Source organism: Crinia signifera, chromosome 8 (genome assembly GCF_055691185.1).
Source record: "Crinia signifera chromosome 8, ASM5569118v1, whole genome shotgun sequence".
NCBI classification, from domain to species: domain Eukaryota; kingdom Metazoa; phylum Chordata; class Amphibia; order Anura; family Myobatrachidae; genus Crinia; species Crinia signifera.
Genome location: NC_139224.1, coordinates 14,285,669 through 14,312,465, shown reverse-complemented (window position 1 = coordinate 14,312,465; position 26,797 = coordinate 14,285,669). Strand labels below are relative to the sequence as shown.

At 48.1% G+C, this 26,797-nt stretch overlaps 1 long non-coding RNA gene across 4 annotated transcripts in view; it reads left to right on the top strand.

Annotated features, from left to right (window-relative positions):
• Positions 1-26,797, top strand: part of LOC146025748 (uncharacterized) — a 41,251-nt gene that overhangs the window by 1,171 nt on the left and 13,283 nt on the right. Inside the window, exons 1-3 of one of the 4 annotated variants that reach the window (XR_014454277.1) lie at positions 16,910-18,453; positions 18,938-18,982; positions 24,634-24,760. This is a non-coding gene — a long non-coding RNA (uncharacterized LOC146025748). Of the gene's footprint in view, positions 1-16,909; positions 18,454-18,511; positions 18,983-22,785; positions 23,824-24,633; positions 24,761-26,797 lie in introns of those variants that run through there. The other 3 variants (XR_014454276.1, XR_014454278.1, XR_014454275.1) reach the window with 3 other exon arrangements.

Sequence of the window (26,797 nt, the reverse complement as noted above, 5' to 3'; positions counted from 1 at the left end):
ATATATATATATATATATATATATATATATATATATATATATATATATATATATATATATATATATATATATATATATATATATATATATATATATATATATATATATATGTATATAGAGACATATATAAATATATATATGACACATACATCTATACATACATGCATACATACTAGATGGAAAGCCTGTTTTTTTCCCTCTACCCTTTACTCTGTAGAACACCTCACAGTCATAGTGCTCCTTCTGAATCCAAACCCACCCATGACTAAGCTCTGAGAAGCATGTCATGAGCTCCACCAATAGCAACTCATCAAAAAGCGCTCAGTGTCTGTTCTCTGATGCAACGTGGCATGGGACTTAGTCAACTCTCAGGAATGCACAGTACATTTGTGCAATCAAGCATGGCTTGCCTGCTGATGGTCTGCTCCATAAATCATTGTCATAATGCCAGGTAGGTGAAGCTGCAGCACTAACCCACTCCCATGCACAAAATCATTATTAAGACAAAATCAACCAAAAATTATGGTGGCAACAATACATGCAGACCGCAGGGCGTGGTTAGCTAGAGGAGGGCCCAGGGGCAGTGACCACTTGTGACTCCATTCTAAGCCACGCCTGTCCATACTCCATTTATGCCATACTTAATCTAGTTTAAAAATATCAATCAACTGTAAACTCAATTCACCTATATGAGGCTACAGATTGTACGCTTGCAGCAGGGACATGTAACCCTTAGATGAGCACGTCATCCCTTTCTTCCAGGATACAGATTAACTACACAGGTTCAGTGGCAGTTAAAATCGACCTGAAAGCCATCCCCACAACCTGTGTCATTAATGTGTGTCCAGGATGAAAGGGATGGTTTGGGCACCCTATCTAACCCCTAAGTGTGTCTGTTGCTACCCAGTTTGTTTTATGAATTTATAGTATTTTAAAACACAATTAAATCACCAGTGCTACATAGCAAATAGTAGATGAGAAAAGGAATAATGATTCTTTATGTATACATACCACTTTCGGCCGCCTGCACCACCTCACAGGCCTCCTCATCCTCCTCTAGCTCCACCTCCTCCTCTTCTTCCCGGGCCTCCTCAGCTGCTACCACCTCCTCCTCCACTGGCACCACCTCCTCCTCCACTTCCTCTGGCACCTCCTCCGCCTCCACTTCCTCCGCCTCCACTTCCTCCAACACCACCTCCTCGGCCATCTCATCTGTGACCTCCTCCTGGGCCTGGGCCGTCTCGTGCTCGATCCCGTGCTGTGTTGGAGAAAAAAAATATTAGTGCCAATTAGGGGTCATTGGGACATATGTATTAAGCCTTAACAAGCAATAAATGCAAGGTGATAACTAGAGATAAATGTCCAGCCAATCAGCTCCTTACTGGCTTTTATCAAACACAGCCTGTAACATGGCAGTTATGATGTGACATTTGGCCCATTGTATGCATCAAAAACAATACTCCTAGACAATTACATATTATATCCCCATTACAGGATGTCAAACAGAAAGTAGCACACATATAGTGTATGCCATGTTTAACTCATGATCAGCCAGGTTACCTTATTGGCTTAAAAAAGGTCATGTAAGCAATAATGTACAAATGGCCATATAATGTGTAAACACTCACATCGCGCCATCCTGGCCCTGATTTGCTGGAGCAAATATGGCTGTCGACGCCTCAGGTCTGACCATCGCCGCTCCAGCTGAGCGATGGTCCTCCGCACCTCTGTCCGTGCGAATATGCGGCGGCGGGCCGCGGCATAAGCATTACGCTTCTGCTGGTTTGTGATAAATGGGCCCGTACGCCCCAGGCTGGTCTCCATAACGGAGACCAGTGCCCTGAGCTCCGCAGGCAAAAATGGGGCTGCTCTGCCATAGGCCGCCATCTTAGCAATGGCACAATACAAGCAATCATGTCCTGTAATTGGTTGTTCAGAGTGATATTTGGTATTAACTTTATTGTTCATTTTTACATTAACAGCGTGTATGCGCCCGAACAGACGGCTAACCCATTGCATCGCACACCCATCCTAAACAGACAGTGTAAAATAAGATGGAAACACATTATATATAATCTATAACATTCACCAAACATGGGTATAAGCAACAGGTGAAATAGTCTGCATCACTAGACACTTACACCTAACTCAACAAGGTACTAAACAGCTATTTTATAATGAAAGGTATGCAGCAGAAACATAGCAAATAGTGGCAGACCTTTTCCCAAAATTAGGCCATGCTGCCATATGTACACTTACCTTCTACTGGCCCATACTACAGAGGTGGGATGAAAAGTAGCTAGCATCAAGGCTGAATTTGGAGAGCTTTCACATGTGATTTGGATGCTAGCACTGATTACTTGTGCCTAAGTGGTGGACTGGATTTACATATGGAATGGGTAGTGTCAGACGGCTAAAACATTGCATCGCAAAACAACACTTGCTGTAGCTTTGCATCGCAGAGCTGACCTTGGCATTACTTAGTATGTACAAAACAGACAGGGTGAAAGAAGTTGGGAAACCATTATACTCACCAAACATGGCTGAAAACAACAGGTGAAATAGTGTGCAACACTATCCAGTTACACATAACTCTACAAGGTACTAAAATAGACAGCTTTATTAGTGTGAAAGCTATACACCAGAAACATAGCAAATAGTGCAAGACCTTTTCCCAATATTAGGCCATGGTGCCATGTAAACACTTACCTTCTACCGGGCCACACTAGAGATGTGGAATGAAATGTACCTAGCATCAAGGCAGTATTGAGAGACCTTTCACATGTGATTTGGATGCAAGCACTGATTACTATTGCCTGAGTGGTGGACTGGATTAACATATGGAATGGGTTAGTGTCATTTGTTGTACATACCAAACAAATGCACAGTACAAATGAACAATCACATATAGATTTCATGTCTGGCCACAGTTGTAGGTTTTTATTGGTGTTCAAATCTGCAAATAAGTACTAAATCAGACTTTGAAAGTATGCCTGGTTTTGTACTTTTGTTTGTCCACTGGTATGGGCGTGGCCTATGCGCCGCACAGTGTACTCTGCCGTACGGAACGCTGCCGCAAAGAACGCAGGGTGTCGCTGATGTACACCAATGACAGAAATAGTATATAAAGGTGTGCTAGAAAACCAAAATGTTGTTGCAAACATGGCTGGATCTCAATCTGAGGGAGACCAGGAGTGCCAGGAACTCTTTGCTCGCCTAGACTCCAGCACCTCCTATGTGCCCCTCACCACAGACCAGCCAGTGGGAGAAGAGCAGCCAGCTGGCCCAGCAACATCAGCCCAATCTGCAGCTGGGCCATCTTCTGCCTCAGCAGAATCATTGGGAACACAGCAGGTGGCTTCCCAACAGAGTAGCCTGGCCAGCACTTCAAGTACAGCGACAGGTGGGCGTGGGCGTGGCCGAAAGAGGCCAACAGAGGAACCAAGCAGCAGGAACATGGCATTCGAACCGCAGGAGCTTGCCATACTTGTACCCCGTGCACGGGATTGGATAGAGTGTCCACAGGACAGGTTGACACACACAAGGAGATGGAAGATTTGGGAGGACATAACTGTGGAGATTAATGCGGCACGTAAAGAAGAGGCAAGTTCATGTGTGTTACATTTGAGCAGTACAAGACCAGTAATGTTTTAATTAGATGTTAGATGGAGTTGGTAAATGGTCGGTCACGTTGCTAGGAGCAACAGACATGATTGCCATGTCACTTAGTCGATAGTTATTGTAGGGTGAGTGTGAATGTATCTTCTAAGGGTTGGTTTTATAGTTTAATATAATGTAAGTTATGTGGAATGAAGCACATGTTGTAATCTGTTGCAGATTGCAATGGCTGCTACAGCAAACATCAGGAGTGACATGTAGTAATATGTAAACTTGGATTGCAGGTGACACGACTTCAAAACCAACCTCAAGAAGAAACTGACCAAATGGCCGCCTGAAGCTCACCCCCCTGGAGGAGATGGCCGAGTGCTGTATTGCTATAGAGGAGGTCCGGGGGGTGAGCAACATGGATAGCGAGGCCCCAGCGGAAGTCTTTGCTGCTTTTGTTGAAGGTAATTATTTGGCATGGCATAAGTAGTTGGTACTAATTTGCTTGGAATGTGTTGTAATTGTAATTTTCTCTTTCACCAGCATCCCCACCGTTTGGTCAAGAATCTCTTGAGGAGGTGGAGGAGTCTGTGCCACCTGCCACCAGTGCCAGGCATGTGCAGCAGCAGGCAATGGCCGAAACGGATTACGACAGGTGGGTGCAGATGCTTGGGCAGATTCACCAGCAGGGAGAGTTAGCATCAGAGCGGATGCGTAGGACCGAGGAGGTCATGTAGGGTTTGGTCAGCACCCAGCAGGCAATAGCTGGGAGCCAGCAGGCTATTGCTGAGACCCAGCAGGCCATGGCTGGCACCCAGCAAACCATAGCTGCCAGCCTGCAGGTGCTGGCAGATCAAGCCCTGCGCCAAAATGACCTCCTCCTCCACCATAATGAGCTTATGGTGGAGCTAGTTTCCAGCAATAGGGCCCTATTGTCATCCGTTTCTGGTGCATTTCCACCACCAGCACTCCCTGCTGGCAGAGGGGGAGCACCATCCCCCCCTTCACCAGCATCTGCTCCACCTGGGCCACCATCCCAACGTGGCCATGGCCGAGGAGCTGCTGCACGTGGCAAGGAGCCTACCAGGGCCAAACGTGCCTGAAAATGAACTTGTGTCTGCATTAATCTCCACCCTTATGTCTTCCCAAATCTTTCATTGAGCTGTGTGTGTCAGCTTCCTGTGTCCAATCCCATGCAGAGGGTACCCACATTTGCCCTTGGTTCGAATGTCTTGTTTGGTTCCCCTGTTGCCCTCTTTCGGCTACCATTACTGTCTGCTGTACTTGAAGTGTTGTTGCTATACTTTTGTTGTGAAGCCACCTGATGTGTTCCTAATGATTCTGCTGTGGCTATGTATGTCAAAAATACATTGTTTTATTTTGTTTTATTTTTGTACATTCCTGGTATGGTACCTTTTAATTTGTTGCATGTGTCCAAAAACATGCTTTTTCCATTTTCTGTTTGACGTTATTGTAATAAATTTATATTTTGATCCCCAAATGTGTGGTTTTATTGGTAAATGTAGAAGTGACATGTCTATTTATATTAGTGATAGTAAGTTCTGTCCATTGGTTGCAGTGTAAATGTGTGTCAAAACTGCAGCATATATTTGTGTGTTTAGTAATGGTCCATTTAAGCTGCAATGGTTCCAATTGAAGCAATGAGAAGAGTGTAATTAATGAGTAATGAGTAAAGGAGTGGATTGTATTGTGTTCAGCTGACATTGGTTGAGGTGCGCCCGTACTGATTGGGCGTTCCGATTGCCTAGCGCATGACCGAGTGGTGTCCGCAAAGAAATACTTGCTTATGGACACCGCATATTTCTTGCCTTTTAGTTCGCGTGCATTCGGTGTGCTGTCCGAATATACGCCTACCAGAATGAGTGCACACCCTCGTGTACGCCCATGTTTACGCCCAGTTTAGCCCACTTTGAAACTACGCCCCTGTGTAGTTCCGAATGACGCCCATAATACGCCCATATTTCACGAGTGAATGCAGTGCACATTTCTGTACGGTGTTAGTGCGAACAAGTACGGAGACCATGCGTGGCACATGCGCATAGCGCCATCCGAAAGAATTCGGGAAAGTACGCATCGACCAGAATAAGGCCCAATGTGATGTACTCCAGGGGTGTGGCTGGCACCCAGTTATGGCATTGTTGATGATAACTATATACAGATGTGTCCTCATATAATCTGGCTGCGTACCGCATAACGTGCACTATGCGAATCGCGCCTGCTCCTTGCGCTATAGTCCAGTTATAAATTGGGTAATAAATGTAACGTAATGTTGTAATTGTAACCTGCAATTATACTCATTAACCACCAGATGCCACTTTTCCTAAGCAGTACAGCGCATGCACAAAAAATCTTTTCTACAAAACGCAGTCAGGCTGCCGCGCAACTTCACACTATAGATTTTGTCTGAACTTTAGGGACAGAGTACTTGTATTTAATTTGCAGCAGCAGATGCTTACAATTATTAATGTAATTGGTACAGATTGCTATTGTATGACCATGGAAGCCATGCTAACCTTTACTAATGCTGGAATATTAAAGAAACATTATTTGAGGACCTGTTTATCATTACCGTGTACTGCTCCATGAAAACAGCGTACTGTACGGGGCAAGCCTCGTATTACATACAGTATACAGTATTATACACTAATGGAGCAAGTAAAATCACAGGTAACAGTGGCCTAGCGGGTAGAGGCACAGCTACACTGAGCAGCAACACTAGTTTGATCCACTGTTGAGTAAAATTTTTGGTACTTATGTATTATCTGGGCTCCCATGTTAAATGCACCCCATTTTTTCATACCCCTACTATCCAACTACGCATGGAGCAAGCCACCGCGCCCGAAGTGTGGCGAGCGCAGCGAGCCCCGCGAGGGGACGCGGTCTCATAAGAAAAACGGGTACTTGTGAGTTATCCGGGCTGCCGATTTTGTCCTTAAGTTTGGTTAACTTAAGGACACCTGACCGACGCGATGCCCACGATTTAGCTCCAAATCGGGGGCATCGCGTCGGTCGTGGCCGTTATAAGGGGCCGCGACGCGATGCCCCCGATTTCCCATAGACAGTAATGTTAAAAGACACGATATCGGGGGCATCGCGTCGGTCGTGGCCGTTATAAGGGGCCGCGACGCGATGCCCACGATTTCCCACAGACAGTAATGTTAAGACACGATGGACCCGATTTCCCATAGACAGTAATGTTAAAAGACGCGATGGACCCGATTTCCCATAGACAGCAATGTTAAAATAAAATTACAATGTGAAATTGGGCAATATGTTTTAAAAAAAAATGTTTCATGGCCCCCCACCACCGTTAACGCCACCCCGCTATTGACGCCAACCCGAAGCGTGGCGAGCGCAGCGAGCCCGCGAGGGGCGGCGGTACGCGTCCTCCGACCTTTTCATGCCCTACTATCCACTAGGGCGTGGAGTGAGAATAGAATAGTGTGGCGAGCGCAGCGAGCCACCGAGCCCGAAGCGTGGCGAGCGCAGCGAGCCCCGCGAGGGGACGCGGACACCTGTGAAGCCCGCAAGGGCACGCGGATACCTGTGAAGGTGTCCGGCTGCGCTCGCCACGCTTCGGGCTCGGTGGCTCGCTGCGCTCGCCACACTATTCTATTCTCACTCCACGCCCTAGTGGATAGTAGGGCATGAAAAGGTCGGAGGACGCGTATCGCCGCCCCTCGCGGGCTCGCTGCGCTCGCCACGCTTCGGGTTGGCGTCAATAGCGGGGTGGCGTTAACGGTGGTGGGGGGCCTTGAAACATTTTTTTTAAAAACATATTGGCCAATTTCACATTGTAATTTTATTTTAACATTGCTGTCTATGGGAAATCGGGTCCATCGCGTCTTTTAACATTACTGTCTATGGGAAATCGTGTCGGAAATCGGGTCCATCGTGTCTTTTAACATTACTGTCTATGGGAAATCGTGGGCATCGCGTCGCGGCTCCTTATAACGGCCACGACCGACGCGATGCCCCCGATTTCAGGCGCGATGAAAAAATCGGAAGCCCGGATAACTCACAAGTACCGAAAAACGGGAGCCAAGATATTACATAAGTACCCAATTTTTTTTTTAAACGTACTTTTCTTTTATTTTTAAATCAATAGTTACCGTACTGTATTTGTTGCTTTGCAATTTCCTATTGCACAAAAAAAATTAACAATGGCAGGCTGCCATGTGCACGATACACTTATTGTCCATACCACGTTACAAAGCACGGTTATTTTTCACACGAGTAGACACTTTGGGGACAGTGTACGCGCATAGACTTACTGTACTTTGTGGACAGTGTACTTGCATAAAATTTGCAGCGACAGATTTTCATGGTTACACAAGTCGATGGTACAGATTGCTACTGTATGAACATAGAAGCCATGCTAATTAAAGAAAACATTATTTGAGGACCTGTCTATCATTATTTTACATACGCTCTACCACCAAACATATAGTAGGGACCTCCATACTTATAATTTTACCACTTTACTATCACTATTCTTAAACATCCTAGCATCTGATGTGTGACCTTGTGCATGTATACATTTTCATATTTCAACACTTACTTATATAAACCTGAAATAACGACTCGGAGACTTGGATCTGGCAGAAATTGTTAGCTGAATTTATTTAAAACATTTTAAGCTAATTGTTTGTATTAAAATTTCTTAATTAAATGGTGGCCCAGAAAGAACGGCTAGTGATCTAAGCTCCACCCCACGACTGACGTATGTAATAACGTATTACTTACACAAGCGGTATGGCTCCACCTACTCCATTGACTGCCAACCCGACCGGGTGGTCTCGCCGTCCCCCGAGCGGGTGATCTAGCGCCGGCCTATAGTCAATGAAGGTGAGCGCACCGAAAACAACCGATGTGATGTATAAACATCGCTTACTGAAGACCTAAATCAATTAATCTGCCGTTCTTTCCCGCCAAAGCGGAGGGGTCCTGGTCCCAGGACACCCCCGCCCCGCCACCAGCCTATAACACTGAAGTTACCCCAAGGAACAGATCCTCCAAGAACATAAACAGCCCTTCTTTCACCAGATGTACCCCGTCAGGCCGGAAGAGATGTTGGCACTGATACTTAATTTGGTCATGCTTTATGACCGTCCCTCCGGCAGCTATGAGCCACCGTGCCACCGCTGCGTAAGTTTCTTCCTAGCCTCATTTATTGCTCTACCATCTCGTGCCCCTCTCCAATGCAACCGGGGTATGATATATGACCAAATTATGGTGCAGGTAGGCCATGCTGCGTTAATAGCCTCCAGATCACTTAAGATCTGTGCCCGCAGCTCCAGTTGGGACATTTTTCCCAGGTCGTTGCCGCCTAAGTGAATCACCAGGATATCGGGCGACCCATATAAACGTACGTTCACCATCAGGAACGGCTTAAGCTCACACCATCCCATGCCCCGAATACCTAACCACCTTACCATGTGTGAGCCGGCGAATGCGGGCCCGCCCTCTGACTCTACCAGTTTTGCGGCCCAATGCACAAAAGAGTGACCTACCATCCACACCCTGCGGCTATCGCTTGCCAGACCTATAGAGGAAGGAAATGTGTGAGAGGAGTTATTATTGATTCGTAAGGACTGCCTGCTATGCTATTTAGGAGAATCTGCCAAAGAAAGAGAATTTTTGCTGCCCAATTTTGGTTGCATAGAAATTGGTAAAGTACCAATAGAACGCCCGTTACTGACACAAGAGGGGTAGGGTTCTGGGGATGGGGTTTACTCGGCCGGAGGACAAAAACGTCTGGACCTGCTGAGGGACAATTGACTATAGAATTCTGTCCGTCAGTTCAGGTAAAAAAGCGTGAAAACTCCGGACGCTCTGCCCAACAGAGCGTAGTTAATCCCCGAGTAGGATGGGCACAAATGACACACAAACATCTACCCAGCGCCAGCGCAATTGTGCGGGCACACTGCCCTCATGGCAGTAGGTGAGGGCGGATGTATTTTTTGTAACTGGCGGAACGCCATCGGCCCAGTGTCCTAATTTCCTCCGGCGTCCGTCCTGCCCCAGCTGCTGTTGTAGCGGCCCCTATTCTGAAGGAGTGGGTTCCGAATTCCCCTGGGGAGAGGCCTAACCCCTTCAGGCTTTTCCGCAACATCCAGTTGAATTGGTACCTGGTTAGTGGTGAACTCCCGTAGTGCAGTAGGTAGGATCCTCCCCCCTCTGGTCTGACTGTCGCGTATTGGTATGCTAATGTTACTGGACACACACACCCCGATGAGGCGGGGCCCAGGGCTATCCACTTCCCTTTCCCCTCTTGGTCCGTCTTGGACCTCCTTATTCTGCACCATAGCGACCCGCTGTCTAATCGCACGTCTGATTGCAGCAAGTTGGAATCCCGTGTTTTGGATGGGGCGACCAGCTCAGACACGCGGAATGCCCCATGGAAGGCCATAGAAAAAGCCAGGCGGAAGAGCAGCATCTCAAATGCGGACTCTGCATACTGCTTTAATTCCCCCAATATCCTTTGCAGGAGGGAGCAATCTATTGGGCGGCGAGCATCCTGACTAACTGGCGTTGCCCGCGCCCACCCCTTCATGGCTTTACTTATTAGAAAACCCTTAGTGACATCGTCTTGCCCCTTTAGATTCGCAAAGAAGGAAATGCCTGCTAAATAGCGCTGCGCCACCGACCTGGACCTACCTGAGCTGTGCAGGCGCCAAATGAAAGATAACATAAGATTTTCTCTACGCATACCTGAGTGCCCTGCCCTTCCCGCGAATGATTACCACTCTCTCCATGCTTGGCGATATGTCTTGAGTGTAGCCGGCGCTACTGCGAGTTGCGCTAGCCCCTCCATGCCGGCTTGACTACCTGCCAAACATAAGAGAGGCAAGGGACCCCGACAATGTTAGCTTCGGGTGCCAGTTTGTGAAACCTTTCCCATTGAAACCTTGACAGTGCGTCTGCAATTTCGTTCTCCACCCCTGGCACGTGTCGTGCCCTGAACAGGATGTTAAAACGCAAGCACTGTAGCGATAGTTGCGCCAGTATGCGCAGCAACATGATGGATTTTGCCTTCTGTTTATTGATGGCGTGCACCGTGCTGTAATTGTCACACCAAAATAGCAAGCTGCGGTCCCGCAGCTGTTCCCTCCAAATTTCCATGGCAACCATTATGGGGAATAGCTCCAGGAGTAGCATGTCCCTGGTCCACCCGTCCTGGCCCCACTGACGGGCCAGGCGGTCGCGCACCACTGTCCCTCCAGGTAACAACTGAAACCTGTTGATCCAGCTGCATCTGTGTAGAGCTGCAGTGTTGAGTTGTCCACAGCGGGGGCAAGCCAGATCCGCACACCGTTAAACTCCTCCAGAAAGGAGGCCCATACTGCCAGGTCTCGCTGGATTTCGGCGGACAAGCGAACGAAGTGGTGTGCTCTGGCAATCCCCGCTGTGGCCCGCTCAAGATTCCTGCAGAATAGGCGACCCATTGGTATGACCCTGCATGCGAAGTTTAGTTGTCCTAACAGCGACTGTGCCTGACGCAGTGTGATCTTATGGGATGTTAGGCATAATGCTATACTGTCCCCCAGCTTGGCCACTTTGTCCGGTGGCAGCCGGCAGTAACCCCTCACTGTGTCGATCTGGATCCCCAGAAATGACAAACATGTGACAGGGCCCTCCGTTTTCTCTTCTGCTATCGGCACGCCGAATTGTTGGAAGAGGGAACGGATATTGGACAGTAGGTGCGAACATTGGTTGGAGCCTGGTCCGACGCAGAGGAAGTCATCCAGGTAATGCGCGATCCCGCGCATTCCTGTGGCCTCCTCCACGCACCAGTGTAGGAATGTGCTAAACTTCTCGAAGTATGCACATGATGCCGAACATCCCACTGGCAAACACTTGTCAATAAAGTATTCGCTTTCAATGCGGAAACCCATCCACCTAAAAGCATCTGGGTTGAGGGGAAGTAGGCGGAATGCTGATTCTACATCGATCTTAGCCATGAGAGCCCCCACGCCGAACGACCTTACCATGGACACTGCATCGTCGAATGACTGATATGTCACTGAGCATTGTTCCATGGGGATGGCGTCGTTGACGGAGAGGCCGAATGGGTAAGATAAATGCTGTATCAGCCTGAATTTCCCAGGGTCCTTTTTCGGTACCACCCCTACTGGGGAAATTACCATGTTCGCCATTGGTGGCTCCGAAAAAGGGCCATCCATTCTGCCTAACTTGATCTCTTTTTCTACCTTTTCCCTAAGTATGGTGGGGAAGTTGTGGGCTGACTGGAGGTTTCGATAAGGGCCCCCCCTTACCTCCCCCTGTATGGGCAGGCTGAAACCCTGGCTAAAACCCCTCTGTAAAAAACCGGCCACCTCCCTGTTAGGGTACCGCTGCAGCCAACCGGCCATGGCTGACAACCATACCGGCGTATGTGCTCTACCGACCAGGGGCTGGGTTTTTGACAGGAGCGGCTGCTTTCGTTCCTGGCTGCTGGCGGCCGTTCCGAAAGCAGCTGTGGGCCGGGTGATTGCCGTTGCAGTGTGTGCACGCGTGCCGAAAACGACACCTTTGACCCATAAAGCATGTTGACCCGTTAAAGGCGTAACATTTACCTTTCTGTGACCCGGGTCCTGATACCCCGGGTCCTGATGGCCCCCCCCTTGCGGGACACGGCGTGTGGGTGCTGGACCTCCCCACTGTCGCTGCTGTGCCCCTGCTGTGTGTGTACCTGCCAACGCGGCCGCCCTGGGGGGGTCTGAAACCGCCTGCTGCGCCTTGGCTAAGTTCATCCATATTTCGACATCCTTACAGCCCAGATCCATGACATGCAGACAGTCCTGCTTACGGCGGAACTGTTCGTCATATTTGCGCCATTCCACACCCCCATATTTTATCTGCATGTCATGTATCATGTGGCCGTAGCGGATGACATTCATGTGTTCTTCAGGCCTGTCCTCTAAATAACAGGCCGCAAAGACAAAATATCCAGCAAACCAATTTTGGTAGGTTCTGAATGCCTCTAACCCTTCTTCCCCTTTTGCCTTTGCTGCCTTAAACTCTTGCTTGGATTCCTCTGTAAGGCTGAAAAAGTCGACATAATCGCCTTTTTCGATTTTTATCCAGCAGCTTTCCCTCACACCCCGTGAAACTGCGGTGTAGTCGCAGTGGACCACCCCCGGTTGATTACGCCTTTTCCTCTCCCTGCGTGACAGCTGACCTTTTGCGTTTTTTGTGCCTGTCCTGCCTATTCGCTTCTCTCTTAGCGTATTTTGCTGCGCGTTTACGGGCCCTGGCAGTACTACCTGATTTGGACCCGCCTGAGGAAGAAGATGAGGAAGATGAAGAACGGCTATCAGTGGATGAACTACCACTAGCCCACATTTTAGTACTTGCATAACGCTCACCTGCTGAGCTTAGCTGCTCTGACCATGCGTCCTCCGACTCATCGCGTTCTTCCATGCTGCTTTGCGCACCCTGCTCAGCGTCCTCTGTCGATTGTCCATCTGTGGAGATAATTAAGTGTTCCCCAGAGGGCGTGCGTGCCGGTCCCCTGTTGTGTATTGACCTGGAAGCATGGCCCACTGACCTCCGCCCCTGTGGTGTTGCCCCTTCCAGGCTGACCTGCGGGGAGTTTTCTCCCTGTTTTGCCTCCGTGCGTCCGTCGGCACGCTTGACCCCTCCATGAGTGGTGCTAGTGCCCCTGCCATTGTACTAAAGAAAGTGGATAACATGGAGGGATCGAACGTGCGGGGAGGCGAGGCTGGTCCAGAGTCACTGGCAGACCTGGAAGAGGCTGCCCTGAATTGTTCCCCTGACCTCCATTCCCTGCTCCTGCTACGTGCTTCTGCATCCCTGTGTGTATGATACTGCTTTGTTCTCCTAGCGCCCTCTAGTGGCCTACCCTGTGCCTCCCCTCCTCTGCCTTGTGTATTGTGCCGACCCCCCGCTGACCCCCGCATCCCGGCCTCCGCTCTCCCGTTTTGCCGTGCTGATTGGGGTCCATGTCCTGGCGCTTGAGCTGACCTAGCTCCACAGGGAGAAGAGGAAGACTCCTCCTTCCCTGTCCCTATTATCCCAGCTAACTCTGCCCTCCCCTGCTTTCCTATTGGCTCCGAGTCACATGCTCTATTGTGTACACACAGCCTTGGATGTTTAATTCACTCCTTTCCTATGGCAGTCACTGCGTTATTCTTATTGTGATGCCCTGGGGGGGTCCTTAGCTGGATCCTGTTTCGGGGTTCCCTGCGTCCCAGGTTGTGACCCCATAGTGTTAGGGACCTGCTCGACAAGAGTTGACCTGGACTGGTGGGCAGGCCAATATCACTGGCCAATGATATACCAACAACCTCTTATTATATATTAGAATGTAATGATCGCATAGTGCATTTGCACCCTCTCTCTCTGTGTAAACCACTTTATTCTCAGCAGATGGCACCTTTCATAACTGAGGGTGTGCAATTTAGAGCCACTTTTCCCTATAAGCGATCTTGGCCAGGTTGCATCACTGTACAAAATTCTGTTAGAATTATCTGAAAGGGGTATGTATGTTGGAATACGTATTTAATTACAAAGGTTACAGTATGTCCTTTGCAGGTTTGGATTTGAAAGTTAGGCTTTAGGATCCAATTGGACCGATTATAGCATACTCAATGTTTTAGGATGGGGCAATAAATTGCACCGATTCTGTGATGACCCCCACAGAAGAACAGAGCAATTTTTAGGTTTGACTCATTTGACAGTTATCAAATTTTGGCCCAAAAACAAAAACCACCACAAAGATGTATTCATACCATGTATCTGTGTAGCAATACACACCTGAGGATTGAGAATGCCTCATCTAGATTAGCACCCCTCCCCCCACGGGAAACTGTCATCTATTAGACCACACTTCGGTCGACAGTCATTAGGTCGACCACGTTGGGTCGACATGGGGCAAGGTCGACAGGGTTATATGTCGACATGGGTCATGGTCGACAGGTTTTAGGTCGACATGGGCCAATGTCGACATGGGTTTAGGTCGACAGTCGTTAGGTCGACATGAGGTTTTTCACAGTTTTTTGAGCCGACATGCCAACAGGCGGTATTTCATGCCCTACCATCCACTAGGGCGTGCTGGGAGAATAAAATAGTGCCTGAAGCATCGCGAGCAAAGCGAGCGATGCGCGGGGCTGCGGTTCACCTCCAACTGTGTCCGTGTTGACTGTGTCGACATTTGGGTAAACAAACAGTGAAAAACCCATGTCGACCTAACGACTGTTGACCTAAACCCATGTCGACCTAAACACCTGACGACCTTGACCCATGTCGACCTATATTTATTTATTTATTAACAGTTTCTTATATAGCGCAGCATATTCCGTTGCGCTTTACATAGGGGACAGTGATACAACAAAACAGGGTATTTACAGACAGTCAAAATGTAGGAGGGCCCTGCTCGCAATCTTACAATCTATAGGGAAATAGGCATTGATACATAAGGATAGATACTGTATTCTTTATTTCATCGATTCCACCAGAACGCAAGGTTCTATGACTGGTTCTGGAATTTGATAAGCTTGCCTGAAGAGCTGAGTTTTTAGGGAACGCTTATAGGTTTGGAGACTGGAGGAGAGTCTTATTGGGCTTGGGAGGGCATTCCACAGAGTGGGTGCAGCCCGAAGAAAGTCCTGCAGTCGGGAATGGGAGCGAGTAATGTGTGGGGATGAGAGATGCAGATCTTGGGAGGAGCGTAGAGGTCGTGTTGGATGATATTTTGAGATAAGTGAAGATATGTACAGTATGTTGGTGTAGTTTGGTTTATGGCTTTGTGTGTAAGTAAAAGAATTTTGTATTGAATACGGTAGAATACAGGTAACCAGTGAAGTGACTGACAGAGTAGCTTTGCAGACGATGAACGTCTGGCTAGGAAGATTAGCCTTGCAGCTGCATTCATAATGGACTGTAGTGGTGAGCAGTGGCGCCGGAACGGGGGGGGCAAGGGGGCAGCTTGCCCCCCCCAAAATTACTGAGGCGCTAAAGCAGCTGTGCGGGCGGCAGGGCACGCCAGGCTGGAGAGGCGCCGCTGTCCCTGCTCTGCGACTCTGCTCCTGCTGTACATAACTGTTCCTACCACTGCACCTGTCAACAGAGGTGCTGGCAGTTGTGTGGACATACGGTGCGTTCAAAAGACAAGGCAGTGCTACCGCTGCAGTTATATTGCAGAGCGGCCAGCCTTCAGTCAGCTCAGCAAAAACAGTGCGCCCCCTCCCCCTGACCCACGCGAGAATACAGCACGTTGACGTTCTCCCCGCCCAGCAGAGCCTCAAATCAATTTGCTGCTGCGGTCGGCCGCGCTGTGCCTTTCCGCGCCTGCAGTCATCGGCAAAAGAGGAAATGCTCACCTCTCTCCCAGCTACACAAGGCAGCACAGAGCTGCTGATGGCACCGGTGCAACGAGCGGGAAGTAAGTGCTATAAATGCTGCAACGCAATTAAGGTCACTGGTCAGCAGGATGGGGCACGGGAGACACTGTCCCCCCCCTTCTGTCACTGTAACCTAACCCCTCTGTGTTCTGTCACTGTCAGCCCCCCTTCTGTCACTGTAACCCCCCCTGTGTTCTGTTACTGTCACCCCCCCCTGTGTTCTGTCACTGTCAGCCCCCCCTGTGTTCTGTCACTGTCAGCCCCCCTGTGTTCTGTCACTGTCAGCCCCCCTGTGTTCTGTCACTGTAACCTCCCCTGTTTTCTGTCACTGTCAGCCCCCCTGTGTTCTGTCACTGTAACCCCCCCTTTTTTCTGTCACTATCAGCCCCCCTGTGCTTTGTCACTGTCAGCCCCCCCTGTGTTCTGTCACTGTCAGCCCCCCTGTGTTCTGTCACTGTAACCCCCCCTGTGTTCTGTCACTGTAACCCCCCCTGTTTTCTGTCACTGTCAGCCCCCCTGTTTTCTGTCACTGTCAGCCCCCCTGTGTTCTGTCGCTATCAGCCCCCCTGTGTTCTGTCGCTATCAGCCCCCCTGTTTTCTGTCACTATCAGCTCCCCTGTGTTCTGTCACTGTAACCCCCCCTGTGTTCTGTCACTGTAACCCCCCCTGTGTTCTGTCACTGTCAGCCCCCCTGTGTTCTGTCACTGTCAGCCCCCCTGTTTTCTGTCACTGTCAGCTCCCCTGTGTTCTGTCGCTATCAGCCCCCCTGTGTTCTGTCGCTATCAGCCCCCCTGTGTTCTGTCGCTATCAGCCCCCCTGTGTTCTGTCGCTATCAGCCCCCCTGTTTTCTGTCACTGTAACCCCCCCTGTGTTCTGTCACTATCAGCCCCCCTGTGTTCTGTCGCTATCAGCCCCCCTGTGTTCTGTCACTGTCAGCCCCCCTGTGTTCTGTCACTGTAACCCCCCCTGTGTTCTGTCGCTATCAGCCCCCCTGTGTTCTGTCGCTATCAGGTGTATAATGCCCACGTGTATATGCCGCTGCCCTGTGTATAATGCCCATGCGTAAATGCCGCTGCCTTGTGTATAATGCCCACGCATATATGCCGCTGCCCTGTGTATAATGCCCATGCATATATGCCGCTACCCTGTGTATAATGCCCATCCATATATGCCGCTGCCCTGTGTATAATGCCCACATGTATATGCCGCTGCCAGTGTGTATAGTGCCCGGGGGTAACATATAGCAATTTAGGGGGCGCCAAAATGAGATTATATCTTGCCCCCCCCAACCTAAAAACGTTCCAGCGCCCCTGGTGGTGAGAGTCTGTATTGGGGAAGGCCAATAAGGAGACTATTGCAATAATCAATGCGTGAGATGATGAGAGCATGGATTAGAGTTTTTGCAGTGTCTTGTGTAAGGTAAGGGCGAATTTTAAATATGTTTTTTAGGTGCATGTGGCATGATTTTGAGACAGATTGAATGTGGGGTACAAAGGAAAGTTCTGAGTCAAGGATAACACCTAGGCAGCGAGCTTGGGAGGTAGGAGTGATTGTCATCTTCTCAACAGCGATAGAGATATCAGGTTGGTAACTACTATTTATTGGCGGAAATATAATTAATTCTGTTTTTGAGATATTAAGTTTGAGGTGGCGAGATGACATCCAGGATGAAACAGCAGAAAGGCATTCAGAGACACGGCTCAATACAGATGGGGACAGGTCCGGGGAGGAGAGGTAGAGCTGAGTATCATCCGCATACAGATGATACTGAAATCCAAAGGAGCTGATTAGTTTGCCAAGAGATGAGGTATAGATTGAGAAAAGCAGGGGACCTAAAACTGAACCCTGAAGTACTCCAACTGAAAGAGGTAGCGAAGAGGAGGTAGAATCAGAGAAACGAACACTAAAGGAGTGGTTAGAGAGGTAGGATGAGAACCAAGAGAGGGCTGTGTCTTTAAGACCTATGGATTGTAGTGTTTGTATGAGAAGTGTGTGGTCAACAGTGTCAAAAGCAGCAGAGAGATCTAGAAGAATTAGTAGTGAGTAGTGTCCTTTAGGCTTAGCAGTGACCAGATCATTCACAACTTTAGTCAGTGCTGTCTCTGTGGAGTTTTGGGCACGAAAGCCTGACTGATGCGGGTCCATTAAGTTGTGCGAGTTAAGAAAGTGTGTGAGGCGAGTATAAGCAAGTCTTTCAAGTAGTTTGGAGGTGCATGGAAGTTGAGAAATGGGACGGTAGTTTGAGAGAGAGCTTGGATCAGAATTCTGTTTTTTCAGAAATGGAGTAATAACTGCTATAACCCTGTCGACCTTGCCCCATGTCGACCCAACGTGGTCAACCTAATGACTGTCGACCTAAGTGTGGTCTAATAGATGATCCACACACCCCCCCACCACCCTCTATGTTTTTAAGCAGGGAACCAGCATGGACTGCACTGAGACAGAGGCATAATTCCAAGTAAGTCCAATTTATTTGTACATGGTCGACATGGGGAAGGTCGACAGGGTTATAGGTCAACATGGGTCAAGGTCGACAGGTTTTAGGTCGACATGGGTTTAGGTCGACAGTCGTTAGGTCGACATGAGGTTTTTCACTGTTTTTGAGCCGACGTGCCAACAGGCGGCATTTCATGCCCTACCATCCACTAGGCCGTGGCGGGAGAATAAAATAGTGTGCCGAGCGCAATGAGGCACCCTGCCCGAAGCATCACGAGCAAAGCGAGCGATGCGCGTGGCTGCGATTCACCTACAACTGTGTCGGTGTTGACCTAACGACTGTCGACCTAAACCCATGGCGACCTAAACACCTGTCGACCTTGACCCATGTCGACCTATAACCCTGTCGACCTTGCCCCATGTCAACCCAACGTGGTCAACCTAATGACTGTCGACCTAATAGATGATCCACATCCCCCCCCCCCACCACCCTCTATGTATTTAAGCAGGGAACCAGCATGGACTGCACTGAGACAGAGGCATAATTCCAAGTAAGTCCTATTTATTTGTACATAGTGTCAGAAAATGTGGGGTTGGCATCTGGGCGTGGGGCCCCCGGGCTGTTCTGGCTGGACTGTCTCAGGGCATCACAACTTAAATACACAGTCACTTTTTACATCATGTTTGTTTATTATTTATGTATGCACTCTTTATTTCACATACTCTCTACCTCTAAACATATAGCAGGGACCTCCATACTTATAATGTTACCACTTTACTATCACTATTCTTTATTGTGATTCCCTGGGGGGGTCCTTAGCTGGATCCTGTTTCGGGGTTCCCTGCGTCCCAGGTGGTGACCCCATAGTGTTAGGGACCTGCTCGACAAGAGGTGACCTGGACGATTGGTGGGCAGGCCAATATCACTGGCCAATGATGTACCAACAACCTCTTAGTATATATTATAATGTAATGATCGCATAGTGCTGGGGTAGCCAACCCTAGTCCTCGAGAGCTACCAACAGTGCATGTTTTGCAGGTCTCCTCACAGAATCACAAGTGAGCTAATTAGCTCCACCTGTAGATCTTTTAAAATGTGTCAGTGATTAATGAGTGCAGCTGTGCAGCAGCTAGGTTGTCTGGAAAATGTGAACTGTTGGTATCTCTCGAGGGCTAGGGTTGGCTACCATTGGCATAGTGCATTTGCACCCTCTCTCTCTGTGTAAACCCTTTCATTCTCAGCAGATGGCACCTTTCATTACTGAGGGTGTGCAATTTAGAGCCACTGTTCCCAGGGCTGCCAAGAGAAATCCTGGGCCCCGGTACAACAGCGTCACGGGGCCCCCCTGGAGTGGCGAGCAACAGAAAAGAGGTGTGGCCATTAAAGGATATAGGGGTGTGTACCACACCATATACCCTTTATGCAACACAATAGTAGACCCCTTATACTTGCCCCTTACACATTATGCTACACAGAATGAGCCAAAATTCTAATCGATTACTTGCCGCCCCGTTCGTATGCAGCAGTGTGGACAGAAGCGTGGGGTGGTGGATATGGGTTGCGCCCATGGGAGTAAGGGGTCGTGGTCACGGATGGGCAGATAGCGCCAGGGTCCCTGCGGACGATGGGAACTAGGTAATAGCTCCCATCCTCCGCAAGGACCCCACTGCTGTCTGCCCATCCGTCACAGGGACCCTCTGCCCCCCTGCGCTGCCCAGACCCCTATGCCATACAGCAGGGGTGGCTAGCCCACGGATCCTCTCTCCAAGATCTGTGGCTGGCACGATCATCCCCATTTGAAGCGCCGCCTCTGGAGTATAAGGCTCCCAAGCTCACACACGCAGCAGGGAAAGCGGCAACAGTTCTGGCAAGAAGCAGCAGATGCCACTACTTGCAGTATTGCCGAGCTGAGCTGCCGGTATCTGCTGTGTCCCCCAAAGCTACAGATCCGGCGCCAAGAGCAGATGCATTGTGATGGCCAGCGATATGTGCGGCTGGAGGGAGAGGGGGGATTGTGTCCATTAAACCTCTTTAATGTCATGTGATCCTGGGCAGTATGGTCCCACCCAGATCGCATTCCATATATGATCCGTCATAAATGGGCCCCATGTAGCCTGTTCCCTTCACACACATTGGAGGTCATTCTGATTGACCACAAAGCTGCAAAATTTGCAGCTTTGCGGGTTATCTAAATACCTCCGATTTCACGCATGCGAACGGATGTTTTACATACAGTAATCATCGATTTGCAGCTTGTGTGCCGGGCAGTGCGGTCGCCGACCATCAAATGATTGCTCAAGCGCTCGCAGATCTAAGTCAGTCTCTGCTGTCTTAGATCTGTGGCGCTCCTGTACCAGAAGAGGGTGGGCAGCTGACATCCGGTGACATCAGCTGCCCTCCCCCGGCACCCACGTCATAGGAGTTCCCATCGGCGCAACCCATATCCACCACCCCACGCTTCCGTTCACACTGCTGCATGCGATCGGGGTGGCAAATAATCGGTTTGCCGCGCCCGCTCACACAAAGTGGCTGCACATGCACAACATCACTCCCCTGTGTGAACGTGCGGGGGGGGGCGAACCAACCTGAATGAGGGCCATAGCCTGTTACACACACACATAGCCTGTTACACAAACACACACATATATATATATATATACATACAAAGCCTGTTACACACACACACACACACACATATATACAAAGCCTGTTACACACACACATATACATACATAGCCTGTTACACAAACACATATACATACATAGCCTGTTACACACACACATATAGCCTGTTACTTACACACACACACACACACACATATATATATATATACACATACATACATAGCCTGTTCCTTCACACATACAGAACATAGCCTGTAACACACACACACACACACATATATATACAAAGCCTGTTACACACACATATAGACATACATACATAGCCTGTTACACACACACACATATAGACATACATACATACATACATAGCCTGTTACACACACACACACACACACACACACATATAGACATACATACATAGCCTGTTACACACACACACACACACACACACACACACAAAGCCTGTTACACACACATACCCTGTTACACACACACACACACACACACATATACACAAAGCCTGTTACACACACACACACATAGCCTGTTACACACACACACAGCCTGTTACACACACATATATACATACATAGTCTGTTACACACACACATGCTTTTTGTCTGTTCCCCCTGTCCATAGCCATGCATTGCGGGCGGCATTACCTTGTGAAACAGGAACTTGGAGCAGGACAGCCATCGCTGACCGGCAGGGGCTGGCTGGCAACTTTCAGCCTGGGGGACAGACACAAGCAAGTGGCCCAACTTTTCAAGGGGCATAGCCATGACAATAATGTTCAGGGAATGGCTTGTGTAATGTGGGTGTGGTTTAGGCACATGTGGGGTTTACCGGTATGCGCAAAAAGTTTGATATTCAGTTTTTTTTAAGCTCAGTTAAAATTAAAATCCATATTTAAAAAAAAAAAATTGTCAGCACTTGCTCTGACATCTCTGGCCACGCAATTATGCAATTAAAAGTTTCCGATTAGCTTAATTAGTCTCTTCCCATGCATTGCACACAGCTTCCATGTCCCGGGCACAGGACAGGTACTACCCCTAACAATTCACCCGCTCCCTACATACTACCACTAACCCCACTATACTACCACTAACCCCACATCCCTCACACACACACTACCTAAACTACCCCTGACCTGCACGTACTTTCCACACACACACACACACAACACTAGCCCTAACCCTGCTTCCCACATACACTACCCCTAATCCATCACTTGCTCTTCTATACCACCCCTAACCCTGCATCTGTTCCCTGCATGCACTACCCACCCCCCCGCTCCTTGCACCTGCTCCATTTACACACTACACCTAATCATGCACCTGCTCCCTGCACACACAACACCACCCCTAACCATGTTCCTGCTCTGTTCACACACTACGCTACCCCTAATCATGCACCTACTCACACTACACCACCCATAACCCTGCACCTGCTCCCCGCACACACTACCCCTAATCCTGTACCTGATCACACTACACTACCCCTACCCTGCACCCACTCCCGCAGAAATTACACCACCCCTAACCCTGCAGTTGCAGAAACACTACCCCTAACTACAAACTACACCACCACCACCCTGCACCCGCACACACCATTGGCAGGCAGGCTGCTTATAAAAAAAAATAAAAAAATCCCTTACCCACAGGATTTAGGGGCGAGTTGCACTAAGCTTTAAAAGTGATAAAATGGAGAGTGATAAGCAACCAACCATTCGGCTCCCGTCTGACATTTTCCAACACAGTCTGTGACATGGCAGACCAGGGCTGATTGGCTGGCTGTTTATCACTCTCTATTTTATCACTTTGAAAGCTTAGTGCTTCTGGCCCTATGTCTGCAAAAAAAAAAAAATCATGCAACTAATTTTTCTTAATTGGAAAACATATGTAATGGGAAAAACAAAGATACCAACACATATAACTTGTATACAAACACACACAAAAAAAAATATATATATATATAGACTTTATTATGTAAACCGAGCCCCTGCCATTGATTGCTAAAGGAGTGGAGTAGTAGTCTGTCCTCACCTCTGCCCTCTCTCTCCTGCAGTCTGGACTCTGGGGGCTCCATAAGTTTTCTTTTAATGCTGCTCCTCTTTCAAGTGCAGTTAGCACTACGCAGTGCAGCAAACCCCGATAAGCTCCGCCCCTTTTCACTCTTTTGCCTCTGGAATTGCTGGGAGAGGAAACCTGGCTCTCCATTGGTCAAAGGCAGCCATCTTTTTGTAGCCAGCTACGGGGGCAGCCATTTTCTGTTAGCCCCGTTCTGCTACTACTACATAGGTGAGAATCGGCCGTGGCATGGGGAGCAGCAGGAGGCAGGACGGAGCATCATGACATGTACCTGCCTCTGGTAGTCAGGTGGGCGGCCCTGTAACACATAAATTATACTGGCCTGGGGGGCAGATGGCACCCTGCCCCCCGCCTAGCCCGCCTCGGGCTTAGGCACATTCGGGGGCGTGGCCTAATCGCGGACCCGTGGCCACGCCCCCTTTAAAATTATTATTTTTTTTATTTTTTTTTGTGTGTCGGGACCCGGGCCCCCCTGGTAGGCCCGGGCCCAGGTAAAATGTACCCGCCCCCCCTGCCTCTCGGCGGCCCTGACTGTTCCCTAATATGTAACTTTGTAGCAATACACACCTGAGGTTTGAGAATGCCTCATCTAGATTAGCACCCTCCCCCCACCACCCTCTATGTATTTAAGCAGGGAAACAGCATGGACTGCACTGAGACAGAGGCATAATTCCAAGTAAGTGCTATTTATTTGTACATAGTGTCAGAAAATTTGGGGTTGGCATCTGGGCGTGGGGACCCGGGCTGCTATGACTGGACTGTCTCAGGGCATCACAACTTAAATACACAGTCACTTTTTATATCATGTTTGTTTATTATTTATGTATGCACTCTATTTCACATACTCTCTACCTCCAAACATATAGCAGGGACCTCCATACTTATAATGTTACCACTTTACTATCACTATTCTTTATTGTGATGCCCTGGGGGGGTCCTTAGCTGGATCATGTTTCGGGGTTCCCTACTTCCCAGGTGGTGACCCCATAGTGTTAGGGACCTGCTCGACAAGAGGTGACCTGGACGATTGGTGGGCAGGCCAATGATATACCAACAACCTCTTATTATATATTATAATGTAATTATCGCATAGTGCATTTGCACCCTCTCTCTCTGGGCAAGACCGCTTATAAACAGGTGGCTGTCCCTGGCTTCTTACTGGGCAGCGGTGTCACTGTACACTGGAGCAATGCACTTTCTATGCTGGTAACTCTGGTCGATGCAACCTGGCACCAGTTTACATTACAATATCTCTACTTTCTTTCATATCATTCCTTATTTATACAGCATAGCAGAAACTTGTGTGTAAAATATATCCACCCTTCCCTGGTTATCAGAATTTTATCAGCTTTCATTTATGTTGATCTTTTGCAGCTGTTTTGTTGTATGTATTTAGAATGAGATGTGCACAGAAAAGAAATGGGGAACTCAGCTCTTGTTACAAATCCTGTCACCTTTCATTTGTTTTGTCTTTTTTCTTCCCCAGTGGCTCAATTAATTTCAAAGCAGGCACGCTGGTCAGGATAATTCAGCATTCAATTGGCGGGAACCATAAAACCTCATTTATGTGCTTGATCAAATTACCATGTGATGAGACATTGAGCACTCTACAGGTAATGAACACATCTTTGTGGTGGTTTTTGTTTTTGGGCCAAAATTTGATAACTCAAATGAGCCAAACCTAACAATTGCTCTGTTCTTCTGTGGGGGTCATCACAGAATTGGTGCAATTTATTGCTAATTTGCCCCATCCTAAAACATTGTGTTGCACAGAGTATGCTATGATCGGTCCAATTGGATCCTAAAGCCTAACTTTCAAATCCAAACCTGCAAAGGACATACTGTAAACTTTGTAATTAAATACGTATTCTAACATACATACCGCTTTCAGATAATTCTAACAGAATTTTGTTCAGTGATGCAACCTGACCAAGACTGCTTATAAACAGGTGGCCTGCCGTGGCTTCTTACTGGGTCAGTGGTGTCACTGTACACTGGAGCAATGCAATTTCTATGCTGGTAACTCTGGTCGATGCAACCTGGCACCAGTTTACATTGAGCCTTACCCATGTTTTTCCTGAGAAAACACCACCTCTAGCTAGCAAGGTTGGATACTTGGGTTAAGCTGGTTTCCGCTGACAACAAAATATCAGGTTCCCTTGCAATGACCGGGATTTTTTTTTTGGGTGTGTGTCGGAAGGGTATATTACATGTTCAGTATAGTACCCAGCCTATACTACTGCCATGTGTTCATTTTAAACTGTGTAAACCATTGCAACAGTTAAATGTTATACTACAGTGATCTGAAGCTTTCTTTCCTTTCTTCAATGGTTTGCTGTACTCCTATAAGCCCTGAATAGACACTTGCCTATGCATACTGTATATTTAGAGAATGGACAACTGTGACCTTTTAGGGCACAGAGGACATTAGTATTTTGCTGAGCCAATGTCCTTGAAGTGTCTCTTTGCTGTCCTTATATTAATTCCTTGAAACCTAAAAGAACATATATTCCCTCCAGGAACAAAATGGCACTGCAAGCAGGGTTTCAAGGGTTAATTTTGGCCAGTAAACCATTTTAAATGTTAATGTGGTTTATGCAGTACAGTAGGAGAGAGGTTAGGAAAGAGTCCTGTCCAAAAAAAATGCTAATGTGTTAAGGTGCCCATACACATTACAATTATTGTATACAATATCGTATCTCATCGCATCTCAGTTTCGCAATGAGATCTAGTACAAAAAGTATGTGCTGCACATACTTTTTGTACTAGATCTCATCGCAAAACCGAGATGCGATGTTGTATACAATAATTGTAACGTGTATGGGTACCTTTAGACACAGTGCTATTTTTCAGCAGGAACTGAGGGCCTTATTCTAGTTCACTCTGACAAAATCCATCTTAGATGGACAAAACCATGTGCACGGCAGGTAAGGCAGGTGTTACTTTTGCAGAGAGAATTAGATTTGGGTGAGTCATGTTGTTTCTGTGCAGGGTAAATACTGGCTGCTTTATTTTTACACTGCAATATAGATCTCACTGATGTAAAACCCCACCCAAATCTAATTCTCTCTGCACAAGTAACACCTGCCTCACCTGCAGTGCACATGGTTTTGTCCATCTAAAGGTGCATACACACGGGGGGGGGGATATATTGCTCAGTGTCTCCTTTTCATCAGCGACCAGAGATGATCGCTGATGAAAAGGAACCTCTCCTGGGGGAGCCGCAGAGGTAGCGAGTACAATGGGGCTGAAACCGGGAGCGCGCACCTGGCTGTTTATCGCCGGGGCACACTCCCAATCACTGGCAATATGGTCGCCTGCAACCATATTCCCAGCGATTATTGCCCCCGTGTGTACACAGCATAAGAAGGATTTTGTCAGAAAGAGAGTAAGTATGTCACGGTTGGTTGTTAGTTGAGCAAGGTTTCTGTGATTTACCTGAAAAACATCACCGTTGTCTCTTTAGGAGAAAGATTTCTGTGAGTAGGGTTTTTCCAGTTTTTGCCTAAACCCCAGTGCATGATGTCTTGTCTTGAAAAGAAAAATGTTCTTCAAAATGTTTAAAAAACTTTTGAAAGTTAAAATTAAAAATCAATTAGTAAAAGTCCAGAGATGTGTTAAAAAATCTGTTTAACCCCTTCATGACAGAG